At 41.3% G+C, this 27,259-nt stretch overlaps 2 protein-coding genes across 30 annotated transcripts in view; one reads left to right on the top strand and one right to left on the bottom strand.

The window, feature by feature from the left end:
- LOC130086249 (nuclear receptor subfamily 1 group D member 2-like) overlaps positions 1-27,259 on the bottom strand; it is a 297,692-nt gene that overhangs the window by 25,662 nt on the left and 244,771 nt on the right. The window lies entirely within an intron of this gene.
- The window catches only part of rargb (retinoic acid receptor, gamma b), a 69,709-nt gene continuing 56,536 nt past the window's right edge, over positions 14,087-27,259 (top strand). Inside the window, exon 1 of one of the 2 annotated variants that reach the window (XM_056252498.1) lies at positions 14,087-14,358. The gene's annotated coding sequence lies outside the window, so the exon portion shown is untranslated. The remainder of the gene's footprint in view (positions 14,359-27,259) is intronic. The other variant, XM_056252497.1, reaches the window with a different exon arrangement.

Below are 27,259 nucleotides of genomic sequence, written 5' to 3'. Positions count from 1 at the left end.
TCCAGTGTGTCTCCAGACGACTACAGCCTTTTGTCCCTAACTATACTCCAGCGTGTCTCCAGACGACTACAGCCTTTTGTCCCTAACTATACTCCAGCGTGTCTCCAGACGACTACAGCCTTTTGTCCCTAACTATACTCCAGCGTGTCTCCAGACGACTACAGCCTTTTTTCCCTAACTATACTCCGACGTGTCTCCAGACGACTACAGCCTTTTGTCCCTAACTATACTCCGACGTGTCTCCAGACGACTACAGCCTTTTGTCCCTAACTATACTCCAGCGTGTCTCCAGGTGACTACAGCCTTTTGTCCCTAACTATACTCCAGCGTGTCTCCAGACGACTACAGCCTTTTGTCCCTAACTATACTCCAGCGTGTCTCCAGACGACTACAGCCTTTTGTCCCTATCTATACTCCAGCGTGTCTCCAGACGACTACAGCCTTTTGTCCCTATTTATACTCCAGCGTGTCTCCAGACGACTACAGCCTTTTGTCCCTAACTATACTCCAGCGTGTCTCCAGACGACTACAGCCTTTTTTCCCTAACTATACTCCGACGTGTCTCCAGACCACTACAGCCTTTTGTCCCTAACTATACTCCAGCGTGTCTCCAGACGACTACAGCCTTTTTTCCCTAACTATACTCCAGCGTGTCTCCAGACGACTACAGCCTTTTGTCCCTAACTATACTCCAGCGTGTCTCCAGACGACTACAGCCTTTTGTACCTAACTATACTCCAGCGTGTCTCCAGACGACTTCAGCCTTTTGTACCTAACTATACTCCGACGTGTCTCCAGACCACTACAGCCTTTTGTCCCTAACTATACTCCAGCGTGTCTCCAGACAACTACAGCCTTTTGTCCCTAACTATACTCCAGCGTGTCTCCAGACGACTACAGCCTTTTGTCCCTAACTATACTCCAGCGTGTCTCCAGACGACTACAGCCTTTTGTCCCTAACTATACTCCGACGTGTCTCCAGACGACTACAGCCTTTTGTCCCTAACTATACTCCAGCGTGTCTCCAGTCGACTACAGCCTTTTGTCCCTAACTATACTCCAGCGTGTCTCCAGTCGACTACAGCCTTTTGTCCCTAACTATACTCCAGCGTGTCTCCAGACGACTACAGCCTTTTGTCCCTAACTATACTCCAGCGTGTCTCCACACGACTACAGCCTTTTGTCCCTAACTATACTCCAGCCTGTCTCCAGACGACTACAGCCTTTTGTCTTTAACTATACTCCAGCGTGTCTCCAGTCGACTACAGCCTTTTGTCCCTAACTATACTCCGACGTGTCTCCAGACGACTACAGCCTTTTGTCCCTAACTATACTCCAGCGTGTCTCCCGTCGACTACAGCCTTTTGTCCCTAACTATACTCCGGCGTGTCTCCAGTCGACTACAGCCTTTTGTCCCTAACTATACTCCGGCGTGTCTCCAGTCGACTACAGCCTTTTGTCCCTAACTATACTCCGGCGTGTCTCCAGACGACTACAGCCTTTTGTCCTTAACTATACTCCAGCGTGTCTCCAGTCGACTACAGCCTTTTGTCCCTAACTATACTCCGGCGTGTCTCTAGTCGACTACAGCCATTTGTCCCTAGCTATACTCCGGCGTGTCTCCAGTCGACTACAGCCTTTTGTCCCTAACTATACTCCAGCGTGTCTCCAGACGACTACAGCCTTTTGTCCCTAACTATACTCCGGCGTGTCTCCAGACGACTGCAGCCTTTTGTCCCTAACTATACTCCAGCGTGTCTCCAGACGACTACAGCCTTTTGTCCCTAACTATACTCCAGCGTGTCTCTACACGACTACAGCCTTTTGTCCCTAACTATACTCCAGCGTGTCTCCAGACGACTACAGCCTTTTGTCCCTAACTATACTCCAGCGTGTCTCCAGACGACTACAGCCTTTTGTCCCTAACTATACTCCTGCGTGTCTCCAGTCGACTACAGCCTTTTGTCCCTAACTATACTCCAGCGTGTCTCCAGTCGACTACAGCCTTTTGTCACTAACTATACTCCAGCGTGTCTCCAGTCGACTACAGCCTTTTGTCCCTAACTATACTCCAGCGTGTCTCCAGTCGACTACAGCCTTTTGTCCCTAACTATACTCCAGCGTGTCTCCAGACGACTACAGCCTTTTGTCCCTAACTATACTCCAGCGTGTCTCCAGTCGACTACAGCCTTTTGTCCCTAACTATACTCCAGCGTGTCTCCAGTCGACTACAGCCTTTTTTCCCTAACTATACTCCAGCGTGTCTCCAGACGACTACAGCCTTTTGTCCCTAACTATACTCCAGCGTGTCTCCACACGACTACAGCCTTTTGTCCCTAACTATACTCCAGCGTGTCTCCAGACGACTACAGCCTTTTGTCCCTAACTATACTCCAGCGTGTCTCCAGACGACTACAGCCTTTTGTCCCTAACTATACTCCAGCGTGTCTCCAGACGACTACAGCCTTTTGTCCCTAACTATACTCCAGCGTGTCTCCACACGACTACAGCCTTTTGTCCCTAACTATACTCCAGCGTGTCTCCAGACGACTACAGCCTTTTGTCCCTAACTATACTCCAGCGTGTCTCCACACGACTACAGCCTTTTGTCCCTAACTATACTCCAGCGTGTCTCCAGTCGACTACAGCCTTTTGTCCCTAACTATACTCCGACGTGTCTCCAGACGACTACAGCCTTTTGTCCCTAACTATACTCCAGAGTGTCTCCCGTCGACTACAGCCTTTTGTCCCTAACTATACTCCGGCGTGTCTCCAGTCGACTACAGCCTTTTGTCCCTAACTATACTCCAGCGTGTCTCCAGTCGACTACAGCCTTTTGTCCCTAACTATACTCCGGCGTGTCTCCAGACGACTACAGCCTTTTGTCCTTAACTATACTCCAGCGTGTCTCCAGTCGACTACAGCCTTTTGTCCCTAACTATACTCCGGCGTGTCTCTAGTCGACTACAGCCATTTGTCCCTAACTATACTCCAGAGTGTCTCCCCTCGACTACAGCCTTTTGTCCCTAACTATACTCCGGCGTGTCTCCAGTCGACTACAGCCTTTTGTCCCTAACTATACTCCAGCGTGTCTCCAGTCGACTACAGCCTTTTGTCCCTAACTATACTCCGGCGTGTCTCCAGACGACTACAGCCTTTTGTCCTTAACTATACTCCAGCGTGTCTCCAGTCGACTACAGCCTTTTGTCCCTAACTATACTCCGGCGTGTCTCTAGTCGACTACAGCCATTTGTCCCTAACTATACTCCGGCGTGTCTCCAGTCGACTACAGCCTTTTGTCCCTAACTATACTCCAGCGTGTCTCCAGACGACTACAGCCTTTTGTCCCTATCTATACTCCGGCGTGTCTCCAGACGACTGCAGCCTTTTGTCCCTAACTATACTCCAGCGTGTCTCCAGACGACTACAGCCTTTTGTCCCTAACTATACTCCAGCGTGTCTCTACACGACTACAGCCTTTTGTCCCTAACTATACTCCAGCGTGTCTCCAGACGACTACAGCCTTTTGTCCCTAACTATACTCCAGCGTGTCTCCAGACGACTACAGCCTTTTGTCCCTAACTATACTCCTGCGTGTCTCCAGTCGACTACAGCCTTTTGTCCCTAACTATACTCCAGCGTGTCTCCAGTCGACTACAGCCTTTTGTCCCTAACTATACTCCTGCGTGTTTCCAGTCGACTACAGCCTTTTGTCACTAACTATACTCCAGCGTGTCTCCAGTCGACTACAGCCTTTTGTCCCTAACTATACTCCAGCGTGTCTCCAGTCGACTACAGCCTTTTGTCCCTAACTATACTCCAGCGTGTCTCTAGACGACTACTGCTGAGCCGATAATCTAACTTTTTCTTTTGCTGCGCAGCTTAAATGACAGAAAGACTTCAGTAATTGTCATTTAAATGCTCTTTATTACGGCCGGGAGTTCTCAAGCAGTTCTCAGAGAATCTCCCAAAAAGAAGCAATAAGCATGGCCAGTGGATCTCAGAGAAATCCCATTAAGAATCCCACCAGTAAACACAAATACAACAGTTTTTATAGAAAAGGAGAATGGGCGAAAATGACATGATGCATTATATAATTTCCCTACAATTTGATTGGTTCTTCATTACTTCATAATCACAAGGTTTCAAACCTAGACTAGTTTCATTTCCCGTATTTGTTATTTATACACGCACACACTCAATGTCATAAGTTTTCCATTGGTTTCGTACAGTACATTCTGTTCAAATGTTAGATGTTAGTCTAATGTTAGTCTTTAATATATATAATTTAAAATTTCCACCACAATCTCTTTCAGTGCATATGGATCTCTTTCACTCACATCCACCAGGAGAAAACCACCTCTTGCACAATATTATGGTTGACAGGGTGAGAACTTTGTCTTTTATACAGTACGTGAGGGATAAACCTTCATTTTACACTTATTGGGGGGTAACAATACACAAAAATGATGGTTTGGTAAATACTTTGGTTTTGAAGTAATGTTTGGTATGATTTCTGTATGCAGGGGGGGAGGGGGAGGGGGAGGGGGGAGAACAAAACATACAACTGACTTTCAATACTGTCAATACAGCTGCAACACACTCCTCGTACTGCATTTCTTCATTCAGTTTTTGTGATACTGGTTTAAATCCTCTTCATATCCTGATAGCAATCAATAATAGAAGGGGTTTAAATAAAAAATAAAAACATATATCTCAGGACCAAAAAATTTTGGTCCAATCATTGCATTCGGTCCGATACGATGTCCAACCTGCCTGGTACAACCTTTGAGACATGAGGTAATTTAACGGCATCTTTCATGACGCTTTACAGACTCTGCTGTGTGTGTTCATGTGTTTTGAAGGAGGCTTGGCACTCTGAAGGGAGGGTGGGATTGTATGCTTTCAAAGCTAACTTACTTTTACTTGAATCCCCAAAATTGCCGACCCTACCTGGGCGGGCGGGCGGGCAGGGTATAGTTGGGGCGGCAGTGGCTCAGTGGTTCATGTAGGTTGTCTACAAACCAGAAGGTTGGTGGTTCAATCCCCGGTTCCACCTGACCAAGTGTCGAGGTGTCCATGAGCAAGACACCTAACCCCAGCTGCTCCCGACGAGCTGGATGGCGCCTTGCATGGCTGCCGTCGCCCGTCGGGTGTATGAATGAGAGAGTGAATGGGTGAATGTGAGGCAAATTGTATAGCGCTTTGGTGGCCATTGGGTCTGTGAAAGCGCTATATAAATGCAGTCCATTTACCATTTACCTCTAAAGCCCGGGACACACCAAGCCGATGTCAAATTACTAGCGGCGACTAAAGCTGACTGTGTTGTCGCCTCTCATTGGCCAAAAAGCTGCCGATATCTGACTATATCAGCAGGCATCAATACTCTATTTTTGTCATTCAAAAAGAGAAACCGGAACTAGGACTGCATATATAAATACAAACCATGAAAAACCAGTGCTTGCTTATCATTTTGAATGTCAATCATGCTGATCACTTTCTTCATTCCAGTCGGCTCATGTTATTATAAAAATATTTGTGCATTCGAAAGGTCAGGTAAGATGACGAACAGCCTTCTGTCTGTGCCGTCTTGACTTCTTTTCTCGCTTTCATCACTTTCGCTTTTATTCTCGAGCACTGACTCGTTCGTGAAGCTGAACAGCCAATCATAGTTCTCTCTCTCACTGACGGCCCGAAGCCGATTCAACATGCCGAAGTGGCCTGAAAAAACCTGATGGCGTCCGACTAGAGCCAACGGTGCATAACAGAGCGGCAACCTTCCTGTCTCTCTCTTGAATCCAACACGGAAGTGACTTAAACTGCAGTTCATCTACTGGCCGCTAGAGACAGGCTGCAAAAGAGAGTCAATCCCATAGACCCCCATGTTAAAATGGGCAACTTTACAGCAGAAACAAATATGTTATGTGTGTCAGCAGCCATATCACCCTGTAGCCCAAGACTGGTTGCCCACTGAAGCTAAGCAGGGCTGAGCCTGGTTAGTACCTGGATGGGAGACCTTCTGAGAAAACCAGGTTGCTGCTGGAAGAGGTGTTAGTGAGGCCAGCAGGGGGTGCTCACCTGTGGTCTGTGTGGGTCCTAACGCCCCAGTGTAGTGACGGGGACACTATACTGTCAAAGAGCACCGTCCTTCGGATGAGACGTTAAACCGAGGTCCTGACTCTCTGTGGTCATTAAAAATCCCAGGATGTCTTTCGAAAGAGTAGGGGTGTAACCCCGGCATCCTGGCCAAATTTGCCCAGTGGCCTCTGTCCATCATGGCCTCCTAATCATCCCCATATATATATATATATACACTGATTGGCTTCATCACTCTGTCTCCTCTCCACCAGTAAGCTGGTGTGTGGTGAGCGTTCTGGCGCACTATGGCTGCCGTCGCATCATCCAAGTGGATGCTGCACATTGGTGGTGGTTGAGGAGATTCCCCCTTCCATGTGAAGCGCTTTGAGTGCCTAGAAAAGCGCTATATAAATGTAATGAATTATTATTATTATTATTATTATTATGTTTACAGCCTGAAAAAGTGGTTTTGGTCTATATTGCTAATTTTGCCCTTCATGACAACTGTGAGGGGGGTGATTTTTTTTTATAACTCAATTATATTAAGCCTCAAAGTTCTGCATAATTAAGGGCGTGGCCACTTGAGTGACAGGTGGATTACCGCTGATGTCACTACTAGCCGTTTGTCTGCTGTCTGTAGCGTCACGTCACCTCTGCTAATCCGCCTCGCTGCACATTTTCAGTTATCCGGGAGTGGCGACGGCCAAGATGGCGACGGCCAGCTCCGCCTACTTTGGTCTTCAAAAACACTCTTCAGAAACCCACGGGTGACGTCACGGACACTATGTGCATATTTTTTTACAGTCTATGTGCGGAACGCACTGGTCGGAAAAACGGCCCGACATTGCTTGGTGCGTCCCGGCCTCAACGGAGACTTGCTTGCTGTCAGAATGAGTCTTTATGCAAAATGTAAAATACTCATGTGAATTTCTAACATTTACCGATAAGGACACAACCGTAAGATGTAGGCTTAAGGTAAGACTACGCTGCATTCGTTCGGTACACGCGTGCTGAACCAAAAAGCAGAGAGAGAATCCGTGCACCGTTCTCCCCTGCGCTTACATTAGTGTATGGGACTGTGTGTGAGCACATGGCCTTGTGTCAACATGCATGCATGAAGTAATTAACGGGTTTGTGTGTGTTTCCATGGCACTGGAAATGTATAAATGACTTCACATTTGGGCGTCTGCACAATGAATGTGCTCTTTCATTGGTTAGGATGTGAGCTTAACTTTATAACCCAAAACTCTCTCTTTCTCTCTCTCTCTCCATTTCTATCTCATTTTCTCCTCTTGTTCTTGCCAGGTCCATTTAAACACAGCACAGTGTGCTCTTTGTGTGTTTGCCCTGACTGTGCTTTTGGACTTTTGAGTTCGACACACGTTTATATTCTGCTTAAAGTCTTTGTCTATGTCTGCTTGTGTGTTGTTGTCGGTGTGTTGATGCATATGCCAACACACACACACACACACACACACACACACACACACACACACACACACACTCACACGCACAGACATGCACACACAGAACTTCACATGACATCAATCTGTGTGGACTGTGCAGTGATCTCATTACAGACAACTTGCTGTTGATTAAAGCCTACTGTGTCTCACACACACACACACACACACACACACACACACACACACACACACACACACACACACACACACACACACACACACACACACACACACACACACACACACACACACACACACACACACACACACACACACACACACACACACACACACTTTTCCTCCTTCAGCCTGAGGCTCACTCCATTCTGCGGTTTCTCCTCCGCTGGCTTCCAAACGGGGCCCCATTTTATGTTCTCTAAAAACTCACTCAACCGTACTTTCTTTTTTTATGTTATTTTCCTTTCTTCGTTGCTCTGCCCTTATATATTTATTTTACTGATCTGTATAGATCTGGTATATATATTCTTTAATTTCATAGTTATGCCGCAAGAAAACTTGTTATTTATGCTGATGTGTCCAGGAAAGCTTCTGTCATGCCCAGTTAATTCCCTCTGCAAACTAGGAGGCGCTGTACATGCAGAGGTCCAAACGTCTGAGCCCGCTTTAAAAAATAAATAAAAAAATCTGATCGTAGAAATAAACAGATTAGTTTTGATTTTCAAAGGTAACAAAAATAAAATGTTAATGTAAAATAAATAAGAAATATTTGTGATTTATTGACACTCCTTCTAAGACTAGTATTATGTATGTAGATTTGAAGACCATATATTGTTCGAATGACAACATGGAACACTTAATTCGACATTTAAGAAATTCATGAAATTGAAAGAAATTCTGTCACAGCATATAAAATATATATATGTTCCCTAGACATTTTCTGCATATGCACATTTTAATCTAAAATCATGGTGATTTAAAAATTCACTTCACTTATTTGTTTACTGCCCATGTACAGTATAATGGATTTTTTTTTTTTTTTGAAAAATGACAAATAGAAGCACAATCACTAGTAGTTTACTCCACTATATTTTCCTCTTTCATTGGCCAGAAAACAAACCTAAGATCGTACACATTTACGCCCATGCCCTGTTTCTCGGCACACTTCTTTGACACAACACTAACAGGTCTGACCTCTGACCTCTAATGCTGCTGCCTCAACCTTTCAAACCCTGAACACACGCATACACAGTTACAAATGATTTCATTTTCATTGGTCACACACATCTATTTCCTTTGATCTATTACCTTTGTTCTGCTCTAATCGACCATATAAGCGATTTGCACATGCAAACCATATCTACCTTTTTAGACTGACAGAATATGCAAAGTTGAGGGAAAAGATCAAACGCTGTTTCTAACATCATGCAGTCTTCATCACTACTCCTTTATTTCATTCTTTTCTTTTCTCTCCCTATTTATTTGTTTCATGCTTTCACCTCATTCAAGCAACACACTTTTAGACTTACCAGCACTTTTCAGTTTTATATAAAGCTACTGTATACGCATCTCTTCATGTTATTATAGATGTAGGTCATGTCTGAACAGCACAGTGGTCACATTAGTTCTCAAATCCCAACATTTTGTTTAGCCTTGTTCAGACTAATCAGTCCAAATTCGATTTTTGTGCAATTGGAATCCAAACATATTTAGAAAGTGGGAACAGCAAAAATATCACGTGAAATTCAATATTTACAAAGCTATTTCAAACTCCATTCATATGTTCAAATCAGATTTCTGGAAATCCGTCAGTCTGACCACTCTAATCGGATTTTGCTTAGCTTTTCTCAAGCCATGTAAACGTTGGGGTAGAAAACATGCTGAAAGTCATTGCAATTAGAAGGTTGTGTTGTTGTGAAGTGCAGATCGAGCGGAAAATTACAATATCCTCACTGCCAGTCGGCTTGGCATACACGTCTCTTTGAATCCTGTGAGACGGTAATAAACCCGCTCATGCCAGCCTCCTACGGTCTGCCAATACAGTGTGAACATCGAAGTCATGAAAATGATGAACTAAAAATGGAAAATGGAAATTGAACGACCGCCACGGCACACACAAATCGGACACAGTGTGGACAGTCAATCATTTAGATCAGATTCTAATCGGATACACAGATATTTGGACTGACAGTGTGAATGTAGCCTATGTCTTTCTTATCTACACACTTCTAATGAGCTGATGATTAATAACCAATACTAGCAACTGCTTGACCTTAAAACGCTATGCTGAAATCAATCATCTAAACAGCCACACAAACTAAAAAATCTGAAGAGGAAAGAGGAGAACACATCAACTCATGATCACCCTTACAAGAACCTGAAAGTCATCGGCCTTTGAAACTTCTGTCAAACTGAAAAGGTTCCAGATGCTTAAATAATATAAAAGACTTCATACCTGTGTATCCTATACGCAAACAAGTAATTATGTTATTTAAGAATTAATTGCGGAACTGTAATTGCATGTGTGGGTTATAAGTAAGTAAGCTACAAACCCCCCCCCCCCAAAAAAACCTGTGTTAAACCTGATTAGGATCAGATTTGAGAACCACTGCCCTAGAGAAAATCAATCCAATCCGTACATGCTGCTGAATGACAATAACCTTCAACCGAAGCTGCCTTCTGAAGACCAGAAATCAAGAGCTAGTTCTCCAGAGAGCAGAGGTCAAAGGTCAGTCTTTTGAAGGGCTGAAATCAAGGTTTCTGGTATAAAAAAAAAAAAAAAAAAAAAACTTCTGTGGAGGCGAGTGTTTGTCTGAGTGATGATGACCCTTCATTGCTGGTTTAGGACACCCGATTTTTATACAACATGTGAAATGCAACAGCAAGGAATAAAAAAACAGTTCACAGCAAAATCTTTTATTCTCCATGTCATTCCAAAAGCATGACTTTATGTGGCACACTAAAGGAGAAAATCTGAAGAGTTGTTCTGCGGTCTCTGCATGGATGTTTGACTTTCCAGATTCAAAAAGGATGCAGAACTCCATCAAAGTAATTTAAAAATGGTCCTTAGGCTACAACTGTGCCATATTACAAGTCCTCTGAAGACTTTGTGCAAGGAATAGAACAAAACTTAAGTCTGTGAAAGGATCAACTAATTAATTGAAAAGAAGAATTTGTTCATGAATTAGACATTGGAAATTTTGCATCAACTCTGATGAACAAGCCAAGGACCGCTATAGTGTTGTTCAGTGAATGATTTACATAAGCTATTATGATTCATTTATGCTTGAAAACCTCAGTCTCCATTAACTGTATTCGGATGGAAAAGATCTACACATTTTTACATTTTTCCTTTTGTGTTCCACAAAGACGTCACACATGTTTGGAAAAACATGATAGAATTTAAATTTTGAGTGAACTACACTCTTAAAGATAAAGATTCTTTATTGGCATCGATGCCTGGAACTTTCATTCAACAAAATGTTTTTTTTATAGTGAAAAAATGTTCTTTAGATTTTTTAAATGTTCTTCACACTAATAATTAACAAAAAAGGGTTCTCTTAAAGGTTCTTTGGGGAACCAAAATTGGTTCTTCTTATGCACTATAACCCAGATAAGTTGGCAAAACTTAAGAAATTTAAAAGTCTTAATAAGCAGGACTTGCAGATTTTTATTTTGAACTAATATATTTTAATTGCTCTTAACTTGAAAATTTTTGAGTAAGCTAATTAATGCATTTAACGTAAAATTGTAATGTAATCTCAATTTAAATATTTGTATTAGTGAAAACTTGGCTAGCTTTAACTAACTAATTCAATACATCAGCCGCGGCTCGTCTGTATGGGACAAAAATTCATCCAAACATAGACCTCTATATAGGCTACACTCAATTAATAATAAATTATAAATGACTATAAATAGACTATTTTAATTCGTAAAGTGAGCAGGATATATTTAAATGAGTACTCTTATGGTACTGAGAAGGCAGCCGGTCTCGGAGACCTCCCTAGCTCTACAGCGCCCCACAAATTTCCAATGCAAATATATGGTGAAAAATGGAACTGCAGGAACCGTAGCGCGCTCTATTGCAGAGCCATTAGGGCACATTTCAGGCTGCCCGTCCCCCGCTATTATGACTAAACTTAACCTTGCTCCAGACCAAGACGATATCAATCCGCTTCAGATATGTGTCTTTATCAGGTCAGTAACTAGTTGGCATAGCTATCTGTTCTTCCTATGTGGAGTAGCGTATTAAATTAATGAAAGTATAAACCCTTTAGTTTAAACGTGCTAATGTGAATAGGCTACTAGCCTAGCCTTTATATACAGTAGTTCTGTTGTGTTTATTTTATATTTGTTCTGAGAATAGACATATGTTTTCCTCACTGAAATTCCTACACAACTTGCAATATTCTTAAACAACATCGGACGCAATGCGTTTGTCGTGCTACTAAAGTCTGTCAATCATCATTAGAGCGCCACCCTCAGGCTGAATAACGCAAGGACAATTATGAATTCTGCCAAAAGTGTGTCTAATGTGTTCAGCGATTAAGATATGAAGCTTACAAAATGTTTATCATAAACTAACGCCAAGACTCAGAATCTGCCCAACCTAAATTTACACTGAAGCTGCTATTGCAATGAATGCTTGCTAATTAGTAACACAATGCTTTGATAGCATTAGCATAGCATAGCATATCACTTTTTGAACGAGTACAGCTATATAAAACACTTAAAGGGATGCCGCGCGTTTTTTAGGCCAAAACATTTTTTGTCACATACAGCAAACATCACCTCACTATCCGCTAGCTGGCTGTCCCAGGCTCCACAAACGACAACAAAAACAAACTGTGCCAACCCGCTCCATGAAACATAACAAACAGTGTTCCAGCCAATAACCGGCAAGAAGGGTTTGGGGGTGGGGTTAGTGCCCGTACACATGAAGGGGGGTGTGGAGGAGAGAGAAGCATGAAGAGGGAACTTAGAATTATATGCTCTTTTTTGTTCTCTTTAAGTTTGATATGGCCGACACACGACCAAAGAGACGACGTTCCGATGAACAGATTGCAAAAATGCAAAGAAGAGGGAACGCGCAAAGTCCCGAATTTACATTGGAAAAGCCTTTGAAAGGTGGCGAGATCTCCGCCGGCAGAAGGGCTTCCAATCCGACATGCAGGAGCTCTGTTTTTGTTGGACAGGTGGGTAAATCCAGTTTGGTTTTTCTAAGTGGACGTTCTTGTTCGCCTAACAAACACAAGGATATAATTAGCTAGAACAATGCAGTCAGCGCTAACTTTGGTGAATACAACATAGGTTTCTAGCAGCTATCGATCTCTATTGTAAATGATCAAGCAAACTCACAGTAGGGCGACAGTTTGTGTGAACGATTGTTTTCACCAATTTTTTGTTATGAATTTGAATGTTCATTCATAGCCTATTGACAACTTTGACTAAATTTGTTTACGACGGAGCCGTTGTTTACGCTCACTGGGAAACGCGAAGCTAACGTTATCTTGCTATTATTGTATGCTTGTGTGGGAGCTAAAGTTCAGGTGGCGAAACGTTTTATCAGGTTTTTCTGGTATTGTTTATCTTTTTCTGCATTCTGTTCTGCATTATATGAAAGCATTTATCTAAATTGGTGACATTACACCTTGAATGAAGTATCAGTAAAACTACAGGGGGGATGAGGAGGCGGGAGGGTCGAGCTAGCCTCCGTTTTGTTTGACAATACTTCGAACGTCAACAAGAAGTGACGTCACCCGACATCGCTTAGAGCACCTTTAACATATATCTGTTCTCAAACTAAGCTCATGTTCCACTCGTCATGGTAATTGTTTGGAAATAGAAATCCCAGCCCAGATCCAGTTAAATTTAAGTTTGTCTAAATTAAAAGAAAGAAGTTCATAAAACTCCAAACAATGATACAATTCAGATTACTTAAAATGTGTCAGTTTAGTGAACTCAAAAGAAAAAGAAAGTTCTAAATACTCATAAAAGTTATTAATTGGCTCTACTCAAACCAATTAATTATTTTGAGTATTAGGGTTTACAGTGTGGCGTCACTGTGAAAAACATTTTTGGAACCTTTAGTTTTAAGAGTGTAATTCTTTAAGTGGAAATAATGAGATTTTTCTGGATATAGAAAAGCTGTCTAGTTGTGAGCATGAAATGTATGAAAAAGAAAAAATATGATCTAAAGGAGGACAATAGACTTAAGAGCCCATGATGGCATGAGAGTCGACGGGGGGATATAATTAGGGGGAAGAGAAAAGCAGAGCAAGCAGTTTGTGGAGGAAAGGCAGAAGGAGATGGAAGGATAATGGGATGTAGAAACTGACACCCAGAAGAAAGGGGTGGAGAGAGATGCTATAGGGGGAGACGTATAGACGGGGGGGGGGGGGGGGAAACTTAAGCTTTTGGCCATGGTTTTCCATCCCTAAAGGCGTTCTGTGGTTTCTAAAAAAAGCCCTGTATATTTGAAGTATCGCGTCACGTGACCAGGGCTGTATTTATGAATCAAAGAGTATCGTGATTTTCTGAAGGTAAGACAGAGAGCGAGAGAAAAATAGAGACAGATACCGTATGCAAGACAACAACTGTTGTAAAGAAGACATGCATGGCAGAGAAAGTTTGATTGAAAGAGGGAGGGCGAGAATGCCAGAGAGCGAATGAGGAGGTAGAGTGAGTGAGTGAGTGTGTGAGTGAGAGGGGGAGCGAAAGAGAAAAGGCAGAAAGCAACAGGCTCCTTTATTCACACAGAGAGACACATCTGACTTACACAAGTCAACTGAGCCGCTCTCGTTCGCTCAGTTCAACCCTTCACTCCAGACCTCCGTCGGGATCACCATATCAGGTAAGCCTGATCTCCACCTCGCTTCAACACAACAGACCACAGTCAGAGTTTTCTTTCGCGTTTCCCCCCAGCGTACAGCTCATAAAAGCGAAAGAGACGGTGAATGAGAAAGACATGTTAGAGCAGGAGTAAATGTGTGCAATTCCTGCTTACAGTTTGAGAGTCTGGAATCTTTTTTGGCGAGTTTGAACTTAAGACAAGATTAGAGGTATTGGAAGACAAAGCAAAAAATGTCCTTTTCAATGACCGGTTTCATGAATTTGCCTTTGGTTGTGAGTCTGTAAATGTCACTCAACTGGATGTGACATCTCAATGAGGCGAGCTGGCGGCGTCTTCTCATCGAGATCATCGAGTTCAGACAGAATCGGCTTCAACCTGATACTAGGAAATGACAAGACTACTGAAGTTCTCTGAATTTCACCAGTACTATAAACATGTTGCTAAAAGGGTTCCTCTGCCTTCAAGCATTTCAATTCAGACGATCTGATGGAAGCATTATTTTAGGACAGGGATATCACGAAGAGTGTTGTGTTTTTCTTGCCACAGAGATTAACTCGAGGTTAGTTGTTCACATGTATCACTCAAGATCTGGTCAGAAAATAAATCTGAAGACATGAAGATTCGTTAGGAAACGATTGTGCTGGTATATCCTTATCAAAGCAAGCGCTGTTTCTCTTTTAATTTGGTCAAATGGTTGTTTAACCTTTACACACACTTACTATATCCACTACACAGCAATAGGCTTCTGATGAACGCTGTGTTTCGATTTGACTGTAGTGACGCAATATTCCTAATCATAGTCTCACATGCACAGACAAGATTCGTGTGGGATTCTTCTGGGTGGCTCTTATGATTTAAAAAACATATATTTGTTTCTTTCTTTCTTTGCTTGATGGCCTTTTAAACAAGCCAATCACAGTGATAAGGGTTGTTATTTTTTGATAAATAGATGCATTGATATTACAGACCTTGTCAATAACGTTGTTGAAGGTTACGTAAACACCTTAAACTGGGTAATTATCCAAATGCAATGGAAATATTAAAATCAGCTGTTTTGAATATCGTAAGTGATCAAATGTTTGTGTTGGGATTGCTGTAGCTTCCTTACTGGAAATATGTCATGTGTTTGTACAGGGAGGTCAGGAAAGAGCTACTCTATAGCCGTTCGTTCAGATGGAAAGATCAGAATTGAGATCACTTTTAAACCTCGACAACAAAGAGATAAATGAAGGCCAAAGGAAATTTTGCTCCTGTGTGTCAGATGTTTTTAACAAATGTCATTTTGAAAAGAGACCTACAAAATGGCTCAAACTGTTCTCAGATTTGCCAAAATAACTCAAAACCTTCCAAGACCAATTTTTGATCTACGTTATTCACATACACAGCTAACGGGAGCGTTCTAAGAAGGTCGAACAGTGACATTAATAAAACATTTGTTCAAAGTTCTGGGGCCTCATTTATAAAACTTTGCGTAGGATTTGCGTCAGAAGTGGCGTACGGATGAAACATAGGACGTGCGTACGCACAGAAATATTCGGATTTATAAAACCGTGCGCACGCACATCCTACGCAGTTTTCCCTTAATAAATCACAATCAATTCTAAATGTTGCGCAGCTTTTGCGGCTTCATGTCACGCCCATAGTTGCCCATAAATAGTCCGTGAAACGCCCACAATTTAATATTCATCGATTGCGAAATCATGGCAAATACAGAGAGGAAAACAAAGAAACGTAACTTCACTCAATGTGAAGTAGAAATGATCGTTGGCGAGGTGGAAAAGAGGAGTAAAATGTTGTTTGGAGGGCATGCAGTGTGGGCATTACTATAGTAATGCCAAAAAGGCACTTGAGTGGCAAAAGGTTGCAGACGCCGTTAATGCTGCAGCCTCACAACCGTGGACCGTGAAAAAATAAATAGTCGGACATCAAAGTCGATGCAAAAAAGCGTCTAGCGCTCCATTACGTATTGTGATGGCATCATGACATTTTATTACCATCCATTTGATTGCATCTGACAAGCTACAGATGTGTTATGAGGATGAATTGCATAACAAGCCAATATTATTGCAGAACATATTTCACTTTTCTTTTTGCAAATATGTGTTAATTTGCATTTCTGTTGTTATGTAATCTTTGTTTGATTTTGTTTGTTTTACACTGCAGATCGATCAAACGGGTGTTCGTGTAGGCTGTTAATTGTAAGACTTGCTTTGTGAAGTCTTCATTTTATTTATGAGAGGCAGTATTGCCATTTCTTTTACACAACGGTCTACACTTTCACACACTTACACACACTTTCATGTATTTTTTCCATCTGCCGACGGTGTCGCCATTTCTCATTTTACCCGTTTTTGTGCGTACGCCTGGGTCAGAGCTTGCGTGAAGGACCGCACATTTTCCCGTCAAGTTTGCTTTTTATAAATACCAATTATTGCGTAGAGAGCGGCGTACGCCTTCTTTTGTGCGTACGCTACGTTTATAAATGAGGCCCCTGGTCTTTATAATAATTTAGCACATACACCGTTCATGGAACGTTTTTACCTGAAACACTTGTTTCAGAACATTCCGAGAACATTTAAAAGTAACAATCCCATTAATGTTTGCAATATTCTAAAATGGAATCTTCCCTTTAACATTCATACAACCAAGAAAAAACATCATTTTTTGAACATTCAGAGAACATTCAGAAATAATGTTTTTTATAACTTAATGGGAACGTTCTCAGAACATATTTTTGTTAGCAGGGTGCTCTCTCTTACGGTATTATACAATAATATATAATGATACATAATTGTGATCTCCAGTAAGTCTCCCAAGTTTTCATATTTTCCCCCAGGCTCTTGAAAATGAAGATGGCAATCATCCAATGGCAGTCAGGTTTTGCAGCCTCATTAGAGATCCTTGTACTGTACGTTCCACTTTTTATTCTTTAGTTCTTTAGAAAATCATCCATGTACTATTGCTCTAAAGTTCCCAGAAAAAAGAAAAAAAACACTAATCTGAAGAAAATGTGCTTTTAGGATACATTTTATTTTGAAGAGTACGGACTAAGCAATGTCTTATCATGTACCAGCCACATATTTAATGATCTCCAAAAGCATGAAGCAGGCTCACAGACTCGTTCTTGTCACGTCCTGGGGTTCATGGGTTTTCGTCAGCATTTATTTGGCTAACACACACTTTCAGAAGTTGTGCAGGGACTCTCCAGATATGTATATATTTAGACCTGCTTAAAACCAACTTTTACTTAACAAAACTTTGGTCACCACAGTTGTATTTACATACATATGAAATCAGGTATGTGCATGCCATGTGTTGCTGTGGTTCATGCACACTGAAAAGATCCAAGTAAAATAGTGGAATATATCATCAAGAATTTACCATATTGTCCACAAAATGCCATAGTTACAAAAAACCACCAGTAGTTTACATTATGGTCAATTAGACAATTCATCCAGGCTTACACGCGTCATTATCTCAAAGGTTATACGACTACATTTCCCAAACAATATTTTTTCATATTCATAAATAAACACCATCAGTAATGCATCATGTTCGACAGTTCGCTGTAAGTGATTTATATAAACACACCTATAGCTTGTAAACCGAACATTTCTTTTAAATTGTGTTTGTGAGGAACATGAGCACATTAATTAGCGCATAAGTGTGTGTGTTTCATAGATCATCAGTCAATCTGTCGGCGCAATGTCCTGAGCTCTGCTCGTCTCACCTGTCAGGCTGGCGTTGCTGGTGTAGTCTAGTTCACTTAAACGCATTGCAGTGTTTGTGTGTGTGATTGACAGAGAGAGAGAGAGAGAGAGAAAGCACTGTATTTAAATACTTTAACTGCACCTCCCTCGGTGTCTCATTGTTCTCAGCTTTTTGTGAATGATAGTTCCTTCAGGCAGAGAACGCTGTCTGTCTCTCGACTTCTCACTGTCTCCATCAACATATACTGTGAACACACATATAATTACCCTAACCTTACCATAAGCACAAACCTCTTACAAATAAAGCTTCTTAATTGGCATTTATGCTTCCATGAAGAACCTTTAACATGCATGGAAACTTTTCAATGCACAAAAGTTTCTTAACAGTGGAAAAGAGTTCTTCAGATTATTAAAATGTTCTTCACACTGAGAAACAAATACAAACTGTTCACTGGAAGGTTCTTTGGGGAATAAAATAAAGGTACTTTTATGGCATCACTGTGAAACCCCCCCTTTTTTAAGAGCGTAGCCGAAGAAGAAAGCATTTGATCTTTTTGGAATAATAAAACAAAAACATATTTATTTATGAAGTAAATTATGAAGATTTTTGTCTAAGTTCTGGAGCCATTTCCCCCCACACAGCACATCATGTACATGTAGCACCTGATATAGGAAACTGAGCAGGTAATACAATAGTGAAGCTCACTGCAGCTGGCATAATTCATGGAGAGGACATTCATAATTCATGCAGAAGTTGTGTAGAAGTGCTCTCCATATGCGCTGGCAGGCTGTACGGCCGGTGTTAATATGTTACGGCTGCCGCATCCGCAGTGCATTTGGATTGATTATTTGTGAGAAAGATGGTGAGAAATAGATAAAAAGAAACATACAACAGTTGGTGGAGATGCCAGAAAGAACAAAGAAAGTGACTCGAACCATTTGGAATTTTAAAAACTGTTTACATCCGGCTTATTAGAGAAATATGTCGGGTTAAGACATAACAGATGACATGCTTATGAGTTAAAAACTGTCCAGACATTCTCGTTTATTTTAAGCAGAATTAAGTTTTTTTTTTTAAATATATATTTTATGGTTATATTAGTGCTGTCAAATCGATTAATCGCGATTAATCACATATAACACAAGTTTGTAGTATGTATATATACAGTAAATGTACTGTATGTGTGTTTACTGTATATGTATATATACAAAGTTTTAGATGTGATTAATCACGATTAATCGATTTGACAGCACTAGTTTATATGACATATTTATAAGTTAAATATAAACTATAAATATAAACACTAATTCTCATGAGTGGAAATCTGAGCAGTTCTGTTTTTTTTTCTATAAAGCTGTTAAACCTTTTAAAGAAAAGAGCATGCGCTTAATACATCTAACTCAAACACAATCCACACGGTAGTAAACAAAGATGTAATTTAGCCCACCATGTGTTGAGTGTGTGTGAGTACCTGGCCACAATCTCAATTAGACGTGACCTCTGACCCACACTCGTTGCCTCAGGCACTAAAAGGTGACTAAAGCCGTGACCTTTCCACTTCTCGGGTCAACCAACAGAATCTGCTCAATATAACGGCACCATTGTCTGGTTCCTATTCAAAGCAGTTGTCATCTGTGTCAGCACTTGGATAATACCAACAATTTAACTCTTTATGAATGCAAAGTGATCATTCAAAGCCCTGGGTTTGGATTTAATAATTTCCAAAATTGAAATTAAGCCTCTAGAAAATTCTGATCTAAAGTGAGAAATTTGATTATAAGAATACCCAGCTAACGGAAATAGTCTAAGAACATGAAAACGTTGTTTTTTAAATGTTCTCTTACCATTCAAAGTTGCCATTGCAAATGTATTTCATAGGCAACTTTCCATTTTATTATTCATCACATGTTATGGGATTGTTACTTTTGAATGTTCTTTGAAAGTTCCGAAACGAGTAGCAACATTTAAAAACTGTTAGACCAGGGGTCACCAAACTTTTTTCTCTGGGGGCCACATTATGGTTCCTGACTGTGATGGGGGGGCCGGGGCCGGGTCAGCTATATAACATAGAATTGTATGACCCAGACAAAAATGACCACCAGCAGGCCTCATTGTGTAGTAGAGATTACTAGCCTGGCACAGCCATCCCCACTACTATATCCACACTACTATATCAACACTTGATTCCGAGTTTGGCGAAGGAATACATTCTGTTGTGCAGCCAGTCTGCCTGTCTTCTCTTGCTTGCCCTCGCAAGCTAGCATACTCTTTGTGGCGGGTTTCGTGGTGACGATGCAGATTATATTCTTTGAAAACCGTCACACTTTCTTTACAAATAATACAAACTGCATAGTCCTTACCAGAGGTGTAGTGGTAAAAAAAGAGGTGGGTAAACTATAAATTCTGGTGGACCACGACGTGGTCACCCAGTAAGGTGGGCCACTGCCTACCGGTGTATGTGTATCCTGATGACATTGCTATAGGCAGGGCTCACATTAAGCCTTTCATACGCTTGTCCTTCGGACAAGTAAATCTGTTGTCCGAGTAAAAAAGTTTCTCGTCTGGATTTTTTTTTTTTTTTTTTTGTGTGTGTGTGTTAATTTATTCTGAAACAATATTCTCATCAGTGTTCAATTAGCTTTGATATTTAAATCGGCATATTGTAATATTTGCACCTTTAAAGGGCATCCCCTCCCCCAATATTATTAAATGTATGCTTCATCTTTCTTTTTAAATTCCTAAATTTGATCAATAAATTCAATTATTTCGAATAATAAGACACTATAGGGCTGATCAAATTAAATCATTTACACAGAAAAATTACAATTGCATAAAATTATGTTATGAAATTGATTTAAATTTACAAATAAGAAATGTTGGAAAGAATGATCTACTTTGAAACATAACACAAACCGCCAGTAGGTGGCGGCAGGCGACCGTCTTAATGAGTGAGTCATTGATTCATTCATTCAAACGATTTGTTCAAACGGCTGATTCATTCAAGATCGAGACAGATGTTTATGAATGGGTCATTGAATCTTTGACTCAATCGATTCGTTCAAAATGCTGAATCATTCAGTAATAAAAACAGGTTGAGTGTTCCTGTGAGATGCGCCGTGGTTCTGCTGTTTCGCTGCTGAAACAGAGCAGAAACAGCCAATATTGCATCTAAAATGTAAGTGACTTAATTTTATGTGTTTATCGAACTGTTGTAGGAAATCAATGTCACATTTTCAATCGTGATGGTGTTCAGGAAAAATAATTGAGGTTGCTTAACATATGTTAAAAATATAAAAACTGAGTGTGTGTGTGCGCTCATTTGTGTATATTTCTCCTCGAGAGGCTGCGCGAGCGTCAGCAGCGCAACCTTACCGTCAGTAATAGTCAACAACACTCACAGTAATGCAGCGCAATATGAAAGAGTTCGTCTTAGGTTTAACAACCTGTGAAACTAATAATTAACAATATGAAACTAAAACGACTTAAGCTTAATTTATAGCTATTTAGAGGTGGATAAACGAACTTTGGAGGTGGGTAAAGTAAACGCTATTTCCGAATATTGGGAGGTGCATAAACGGCGTTTACGTGCGTTTAGCCTCCACTACATCCTTGGTCCTTACACTGAACACAAAAATAATCGTTGGTCCACTGTTCTTTGAAAACTCTGCACTCTCTATCAACTTTTCGTTTAACGCTAGACATTTTGCTGTTCCCTGCGCGTGCGTTGTTGGGTTAAGTAGTGGGGGGCAGAGGGGCTGGGGGGCCAGTCAAAGGGGGGTGGCGGGCCTGAGTTGGCCCGCGGGCCTTAGTTTGGTGACCCCTGTGTTAGACGAACGTTCTACTAAAACGTTTAAGAAAAAAGTTCCATGAATGATGTATGAATACCATTTGTGTGCTGATGTTTTTAGAACATTATTAAAGACCAGATAACTCAGAATGAACGTTCTATTAACGTTAGCTAAAGTTCTGCGAACGTTCACTGTTGGCTGGGCAGTCGATGCAGCAGTGTCAGACATACTTTTTTATGTAAGAACTCAAATGCAGATGTGAAGTAAGTACTAGGAAATGAACATCTTGGCCGATACCGATAACCGATAATTCGTTATAATTGAAAGCCGATAACCGATATATTTGCCTATAAATCCAAATTTTAAATAATTTTTGAGAGTCTAATTACAAAAACAAGCCTCACCATTAAAATCGCTGTACCAAGCACACAATTATAATATTCTCATTATATTTAAATGTAGCCTATATGACATTGACTGTATTTTCCTTTTTTCCAAGTGATTCCGATCATATTTCAAGCAATTCAAAACCATCACGGCAAACAGTGCGCGTCTGAAGCGTCTCAGCTGAAGGAAATAATGCATTATTTATCGGCTTTAATATCGGCCAGATTTTCTTATTGGGCCGATAACGATAACATTAAAAATGAACATATATCGGCCAATGCCGATATGGTGGCCGATATATCGTGCATCCAAGTACTCAAAGGGGACAATATAGTTATTTACAAATGAGTGTGTTGTTAAATAGCTAACTAATTAACATGTTGATGGTTTAACTCACTTAACTAAGTTCCTGCTTCGCAGTGGGCCCTTTTTTTACATTTGCGTGGTTCTCAGAAGTGGAAGTCGTCATAGTTTGGTAAACTTCCGGTGAATGGAAAATACATTCCCATTCGCTCCAATAGCAAAAGAAAAAAGTTTCGATGACTTTACAAAAGAGGGGGGAAATAGAAAGACTGATTATATTGGTCAGAAGGTTCAACTTATTAATTAAATTGACTAATTTATCAGATATGAATGTAAGAAGACAGTTAAAACTGTAGAAGCGTTTGCATTCACATCATTTTGAAGTGCACAAGCGTTCCCTTCTGTCATCATTTACTCACCATCATGGATGACTTCCTATCTTGCATGAAGGCAAAAAGAGATACTTTGAAGCTTTTTGAAAATACAATGAAAGTTAATGGGGTCCAAAACAGCCCTATTCATTTAGAACTCATTGACTTGAAATTGAATTGAAAAGAATGTGGGTATAAAATAGTAAATGATGACAGAATTTTGTGCTCAGAATTTTTGGGTGAACTACTATGTTTTAGTTTTACCCCGTTCTCTGTACCAGGACATATAATAAGAGCTCTGTACTAGTGTCTACTAACTGTATACAATATTGAGGCCATTAAGAATATTTATGCATATTCTGACCACTTTTTTACAACGCAGCCAACGACATAATGACGTTAATAAATTGAAGTTATTGTGCACCAACAGTAACCACACGCATAAAAATATTTTAGAGGGAGGAAAGTCTTGTGTTCCAATTTAATAGAGGACGGAAATTTAAGCCATCACCTGCATCTGTACGTTTCTGCTTTGAGTTTGAAGCGGTGAGTGTAAAATTTAAAGCCTCAAAGAGTACACATGCTGTGAATAGAGTATAAAAACATTCATGAGCCGTCTCACACCTGCATGCATTGGCATTTAAAAATTCCACTTTTATGAAATATGTGACTTAGAGTCTTAGTTTTGACACATGCACGCTTGTGTACAATAATGGCCATCTGTATTTGGTGAGCCCATGTGAAAATCCTAGTCTTGCATATGTGTGTTAATATGTCTGTGTTTTAATGCACCACATCCTTTGGTTTGAAGTTCACAACCTCCCTCAAGGCACCTTGATTTATGGCTCATATTTCAGCAACGTAATTATTCCCCCTTAGTCTATGTTTTTCCAGACATGTTTTGCCTTAGTGGCTGTTCATGGTTTCTTCGGGGAACTGTAGGGCTCTGGTTGAGGTGCCAAACTCCATTCATTAGCACACATCAAAGACACGCCGTCTCCAACCTGGAGCAATGTCAGTGTGTGTCACACATGTGACCAGCTGAGGTGGACCTTTGTAAAACCCACGTTCAAAGTGACATAAAGACCTTTAATGTGAACGAATCATATCATTTTGAAGTGTTGCACCCAAGAAGCACTGCTCAAATCCAAAGAGAGCAGTTCATAAATACAGTACATTTTTTCATGTGTTCATTTACTGAGATGAAATTTACTTTGATGAATTCACCCATTCTGTGCCAGGGTATTACATGTAGTGTGTTATAATGTCATTTCTTTGAAAATATTCCACAGAAGTTAAATTAACACATGCAGTTTATGTGTCTAAGGCAATTGCGTATTTTGTTGGCAAGGAAAGACATTAAAATGTTCTCCTCACTCTTTTATTATGCACTAGACGTGGCTGGCCGAATCCAAAACGCCATTTTTACAGCTAATTGGATGTTCCTACACAAAGTCATAAATTAAGGTGATTCTATGAGGACTTCAGAGCAATTAACAGTCTGTAAAATTGGCTATGTGTTGTGTGGCTTTTGGTTTGCATTTAAAGAGTGCATCACTGTTTAAAAAGAAAACACATTTAAACCTCATTCGGCTCAAGAAATTGTTTAGTAGATCTTGGCGTGTGCAATTTCTGTGCCTCTATAGCATCACACAATGCAAAAAGAAATACTTTTCACACAAGTTTCCGACACTGCCAATGTCTTCAACAAACAGAACCTCCTAAAATTCGCGCCATGAGCCAGTTTTGCTGTATTGGGCTGGTCAGGATGCTCAAAAAACAGACCAATTTTGATATAACCGTAATATCTTTACAGTTTTCAGGATGGCAGCCTACAAATGCAACCATAATGCGTTCATATTTACATGAGAGTGTTGATCAAAGACAATTCGTTAACTAACAGACACTTATTTTCCCCAGATATTTTTATATTACATTTTTAAAATGTTACCAAAAAGTTTGGTATATTCACATACTTTAAATCCAAAGCACAATTCGGATTTTAGCTAAGGAGGGATTATCTATTTACACACACACACACACACACACACACACACACACACACACACACACACACACACACACACACACACACACACACACACACACACACACACACTTACAATTGGTCATTGAGCAGACACTTTTATCCAAAGTGGTTTACAGATGCAATTCTCATGCCAACAATATTTGCATACTGCAGTGCCAAGTTTCAGGAATAGTAGTGCAGAAGTTAGAAAGAAGAGTAGTAATTGTCTGGTTTATTTTAGCTTATTATTTGGTTTTTGATGAGGAGAGGTGGACTCTTGCCGCCTGCCCATGTTGGCATCTTCCTGTTTTGGCTCAATTCTACCATAGTGATATTAATTTGTACCCCAAAAATAGTAAAATTGTATTTGAAATCCAGAACTGGAATTTATTTTCGACTTCCAACCCTACCAGAAAATGATTGCGTTATGTCACTAGTAGGTCTTGATGCTTGGCTGTGTTGTCCATCTGTATGACTGGGTGATCATGTGATCTTCAATGTCTGCGCTCCCATTGGTAGTTCATGTATTGAGTGTATTGAAGTTGAATGAAGTTAACTTTGTGATATCGCAGACTGTCTCAGCTCCTCATGTTGCTGTGTCAAACTCTCATTGGACATGAATGACCTCGTGTTTCTGCAAACTGCTGTCAATGCCATAGTGACCCTTATGTTTCATATAAAGAGGGGAACAGGTTGATGAGATGATACATGTTTACACATCATTGGTAACAGAAACAGTACACTCTTAAAAATAAAGGTTCCATAAGGGGATTTCACAGTGATGCAACTGAAGAACTATTTTGGAATCTATCAGTGAACAGATCGTAAAATAACCTTTTTTTCTTAGTGTGAAGGACCTTTTAATAATCTAAAGAACCTTTTTCTACTATAAAGGACTTTTTGTGTGATGGAAAGGTTTCGTGGATTTTAAAGGTTCTTCATGGACTCGTAGAAAAAGAACCTTTATTTGTAAGAATGCAGAAATGAGGAACCAAGCAGTCGACTAAAAGAGTGTTGGCCAAAAAGAGTCTAAGGGTACGTTTACACGACAACAATATGCTTAAAACGGAGAAGTTTTTCCTGTGAGTTTTCCTCGTACAGACGACACCATTATCAAAACGATCCTCATTCAGAAGGATCCACATAAACGACTAAAAACGCTGTATTCTGCTGCCGGGCCATTAGATGGCGATGAAACACTATAGACTAAACATGTACTACGCATGTGCATGACGTCAGTCTTCAGAGATTCGCGTTTTTGTTGTTTACACGGAGACCGTTATCAAAAACTTGCACTTTGAAATCGGTTTTGAAAAGTTTGCGGTTTCAGTCACCCAAAACGTACTCGGTTACCTAACGTAACCTCGTAAAAACGGCGGTTGTGTGCAGGCGAGAGGGTGATGTAACCGGCTCGTTGGCTGCTAAATACTCTCTTGCAGTAGCCTTCTGTGAGAGGACTGACAAGGCGTGGCGTTTTGATGGTGGTCCGGCCGCAGCGGGACTTAACCGTCTTTTCTCCCTTGATGTTAGGAGGGCTTCGCTTGCTCGGGCTTCAACACAATCCTAGGCCGAGGTCCCCGCGGGCGAGGCGGCCTGTGGCGGCTATCCGAGCGCGACCTAGGGCGGCCACCCTGTCGTCGCTGCGAAGCGGCAGGCTTGGCTGGACGCTGAGTTGAACTTCGAGCAGGCGGCTTGTCACGTGAGCGGACAGTAGCTGAGCTCGAGCGTCGTGGCAGAAACAAATTCATGGCCTGCGAGGTCTTCTGCACTTCGGAGAAGCGATCCACGATGCCGTTGACCGCTGGGCCAAAGAGACCGGTAGGGGAGAGCGGCGCGTTGAGAAACGTGGCACGCTCAGATTCCCTCATGTCTGCGAGCGTCAACCAGAGGTGCCTCTCTGTGACGTGAGCGCAGCCATGCATCTGCCGATGGCCTGTGCTGCAGTCTTAGTGGCGCGAAGGGAAAGGTCCGTCGCGCTCCTCAGGTCAACAACCGCAGCTGGATCCGAGCCCTTCACGTCCCATTCGCGGAGGAGGTCGGCTTGTAGGATCTGGAGAATGGCCATTGAATTCAGGGCGGAAGCAGCTTGTCCGGCGGCGGAGAAGGCGTGGCCGACGAGTGTTGACGTAGTCCTGCAGGCTTTCGACGGGAGGGCAGACTTTGAGAGCTCGGTGTGGAGCTCCGGCAGGAAGGGAGCAGGCCTTGATGCTGGTGGCTGATGGCGGCGCTGTAGAAAACAGCCGTCTAGGCGATTAAGCGCAGGCTCCTTGGGCGGTGACCACTTGAGGCCGAGGCGGTCGACAGCCTTAACC

Source organism: Rhinichthys klamathensis, unplaced genomic scaffold, assembly GCF_029890125.1.
Source record: "Rhinichthys klamathensis goyatoka isolate OS25496 unplaced genomic scaffold, OSU_Roscu_1.1 h1tg000095l_1, whole genome shotgun sequence".
NCBI lineage: Eukaryota > Metazoa > Chordata > Actinopteri > Cypriniformes > Leuciscidae > Rhinichthys > Rhinichthys klamathensis.
The sequence above is the reverse complement of the archived record's forward strand: the minus strand, read 5'-3'. Positions and strand labels throughout refer to the sequence as shown.